A 4,253-nucleotide genomic window follows, 5' to 3' on the forward strand; every position below is an offset into this window, starting at 1 on the left:
GTATATATATATATATATATATATATATATATATATATATATATATATATATATATATGTGTGTGTGTGAGAGAGTGTGTAGATAGATATGTATGTGTATACATACACATATATAGACATGCATATATATATATATATATGTATATAGATATATATATATGTATAGATATAAATATATGCATAGATATGGATATATAATGTACCTATTTATATATGCATCTTTGCATGTGCATGCATATATATGTGTATGTTTGTTTACATATTTTAGATCGAAGAAATCAGTAAAATATATTATCTTTAACTTGGAAACGTTAAATAAGGGCTTGTATCAGAAATGGGAAAATGGAAGTGTATATATATATATATATGTATGTATGTATGTATATATATATGTGTGTGTGTGTGTGTATCATATTGTTCACATAACATTTATATATAAGCTGTTATGTAAATGATATTATTTTGTGAACAATAGTATTTAATATTTAATTTCATATATATATATATATATATATATTGCTGGAATGTAAATGTACGTGTGTGTGCATGCATGTGCATAGATATGTACATATATACAAATATATATGCAATATATATATGTATATACAAATATATATGCATATACATAGATATAATACTACTACACCAGTCACTAGATCTTATACCTCTCTGAATAATAGCAATTTGTGACACAGTGTGAAGGCAGACATAGAACTTTTGTCAGCACTTTTATGAATCCTATAGATTTTGGTATTTCTTAAAACGTGTGCAGGACATGACTGAGGCTGATTCTGATGCTGCTGCTTCTTGATGCATCCACTTTAAAGCCTTTTGTTGTTGTATTCTTACTGTTTATATTCAAATGAATTTTTTTCAAATTTCTTTATTGTCATGAGAAAACAGCCCAAGTCAAATATACCGTAGAGACATTACCTTTGCTGATTTGTATTTGTTGCCCGCATCTTGCCTCCATATGTAAACATCGGAAGACAGAGTTTTGTACATCTTTATTTTCATTGTTGGGTTGATGTCTGATAATCAGAAGTGTTGAAGCTGTGACATTGCTCCACATTCCACTCTCCGTCTATCTATGATGTCACTGAGTTATGAGAGAGAGAGATCAGTTACAGTTGATCCAAGGTAAGTGAATTTATCAACCTTGGATAGCTATTTCCTTTGTCTGGATGCCTCTTGTTTTGCCTGTGTTTATATTAATGGTGATGTACTTTTTCTTTTATTTGTTCATTTCTTGTCCCGTAGTCTTTGCTTCTCACATGACACGATCCAAATAGTCCTTTTCTTACATGGGGTTAGGAGCAAAGGAAACAACGTCATCTGCAAATGTGAGATAGACAAACTTACGTGACTGATATGCGAATTCCATCCTCCATATGGGCTGCAGCTTTCATTGCATGATCCATAACCAAAAAAAAACAGATATGGGGCTCTGGTATCACCTTGTAGAATTCAACTCTGAGATGTAAATACAGGGAACTGTTTTCCATTAACAAGGACTTATGTTGTTTGATGTAAGGGAACAGTGTTACAGGACAAATTCTGGCTCTGATTGTGCTATTTCTTGATGAATTCGTTTTAAAACTTTTTGTTGGTGTATTCTTACACTTTATATTCAAATGAATGTTTTCAAACTTCTTACTGCCATCAGAAAACAGTGAAATCAAATATCTGACTTATATGTCATCTGCAGATGGAGAGGACATTACTCTTATGCGTAACTCTAAAGGCGTTGATATCCGAGCACGTAATCTCATGTTCATATATCCAATGGATTGGAAGCCAGAAATGCGGTGTTTTTATATTCAGGATTTCTACTTGGAGAGTGACACCTTCTCCTCATTGAACTGGTGTCAAAACTATATATCTTTAAAATATGTATAGGGGAAGATGGGGCAAAACAGACCCACAAGGGAAAAGTTCGATATTTCTGTCAAAAATGCACACTTCTTAATGTAAATTGCTATGTGCATAGAGAATAGCCATTCATGTTTCTGTGTAGTATGGTTAATTGGAAAAAAAATCTTGCATAGATATGTGTAAAAGAAATTTTTATCAGACATGGTCCGTTTTGTGCCAGCACTGGGGCAAAAAGTTCTAGGTTGGACTGTTTTGCATCATAAGAATGTTTGTTACATTTTGCCACATTCAAGTACATGCTCATGTGCATTATACTGGAATACATCTTTTATTTATAAAACAACTGAAAATGATATAAATGAAAGAAAATTATGATCATGAGAAATACTGTTTCCTGCTCTCTGTTTCCAGACTCATCCCACCCCTGAAGGTTCATGGTTTTTTTTTTTCTGATGACACAGAAATAGGGGACACAATGTTCACAAATACATGTAAGGTCATCAATTTCAACTCCAGCACACCTTTCATGTTCCCATTCCCTGCACAGCTGGCATTCAATCCAGTTTTCTGTTGGGGGTTCTTGATAAAGTTCATCACAGAAATTGCAGTGGAACTCCTTGTGTGTTGTCTTTGATGTGCAGGCTGGTGTCTTCAGCACACTTCCAGGGTTCTGGTTCTTTGGTTTGCAAGCATTTCTCCTTGCTGTTGGTTTAATTGTTGGTTTTTTTTATGGCTTTAGCTGAGAGAGAGTCTTTAAAATTTGAACTGGTGATGCACTTTGAAGTTTGAGCTCTTCTTTTTCTTGCTGTATCCTGAGTTCGTGGAACAGGCGACAAGGAAACAACAGAGATTCTTTGATGTGGTGAATTGTGTAGGCCTATCTCTGTGCCTTCTTGACTTTTCATCCATCTGCACCTTTGACAGATGGATCATAAGACTGGGCGGGTGCAGGATCTACTTGTGGCTGTTCCTGTGATGGTGCTGGACTTTCCTTAGAATCAGCAATTTCAGTGACTTCTGCCGAAATGAAATCTATATCACCAAACACATCCGGATTGTATGGCAAAATCTCAGTGCAACAAAATCCACTGCAGGCGTTCTGAACTGTTGCGGCTTGTATGAAGACCTGCCCCCAAAAGGCAGTAACTTTGAAGTCATCTACCCACTGACCTGGGTGATTGATGATGCACTTGTCAACTTCCTGTTGATAAACAGTTTTGAGGGGCACAAAAAAGGTCCTGTCTAAGCTTGTGGCTGGTATGAGGTGGAATTGAAACCATGACTATGCCATGCTTGCGAGCAAGCTCGATTGCATCCAAGTTAATGTGACTAATGTGATTGTCCAAAAGTAGGAGAACTTTTCTCTCAACAGATGGATTTGTATGTTGAATGAAATGGCGTAGCCACTTAGAAAATGTTTCCTGATCAATCCATTCATTTTTGCTTCCATAGACAACTGAACCTTCTGGTGCTCCATGAAGCAGTGGGTTGGCTATGCGCTTCCTCTTGAAGAGAAATGCAGGCAGTATGAAATGTCCGGTGACACTCATTGCACGCACAGCTGTCACAGTTCGTCCTTTATATGAGACGCCATCACCTCCTGGGGCACTCTTTGCTCTCGCTTTTCTTACGAAATCATTCACCTCTCTCTCCGTGATGTCCCCAATTTGGAATTGGATATCAGGTTCTGAGAGATGATTTAGCCCATGTAGCGGTGGCAGTGGCTGGTTACGGTGCGGATCGCTGTAGGTTTTTTTTTTGATATGAGCGTCTAATTCTTCTTTCGTGCACGATACAGAACCACTCTTTGGTTCAGTGAACAGCTTCTTAGTAAACCCGTACGAGCCCTTCAGAAACTTCCCCCGAGTCCTTTTACTCTCCTTTCGATGCTCATATCGGCGGATATGTCATTGCACATAACATTTCCTTTTCAAATTGTTATACAGCAGCGTGAGGCCAGGTTTGTCATCTTCTGCAGCACATTTCCATCGCTTTCTTAGGCTGGTCTTTTCCTTTCTCAACTGTTTCATTTTCCTGATCCTCCTGTTTGGTCTACATTTTCCTTTCGCTAATCGGATATTCTCTTTCACTCCAAACAATTCCTTCTCTGTATCATAAATTGAGCTAGTTAATTTTCCCAGTTTCTCCGCTGTAGAGCCTGTCATTTTATAAAGAGCTCGACATACTTTGTTTTCAAACTCTTTATCTTTCCATTTCTCGTTAGCAGCAGGCCAGAAAAACCTCGGTCTCCTCCGAGTACTACCTGATGCACCAGTCTTATGACTTGCAGTTTCCTGACAGAAAGAGGTCTTTGCTGTAGCATTTATCGATTCGCTGTGGTTTGCGTCCGGGGATGATTTGCCATGTGTTTTATGATC

This window comes from Octopus bimaculoides, chromosome 7 (assembly GCF_001194135.2).
Source record: "Octopus bimaculoides isolate UCB-OBI-ISO-001 chromosome 7, ASM119413v2, whole genome shotgun sequence".
In the NCBI taxonomy this organism is placed as follows: Eukaryota; Metazoa; Mollusca; class Cephalopoda; order Octopoda; family Octopodidae; genus Octopus; species Octopus bimaculoides.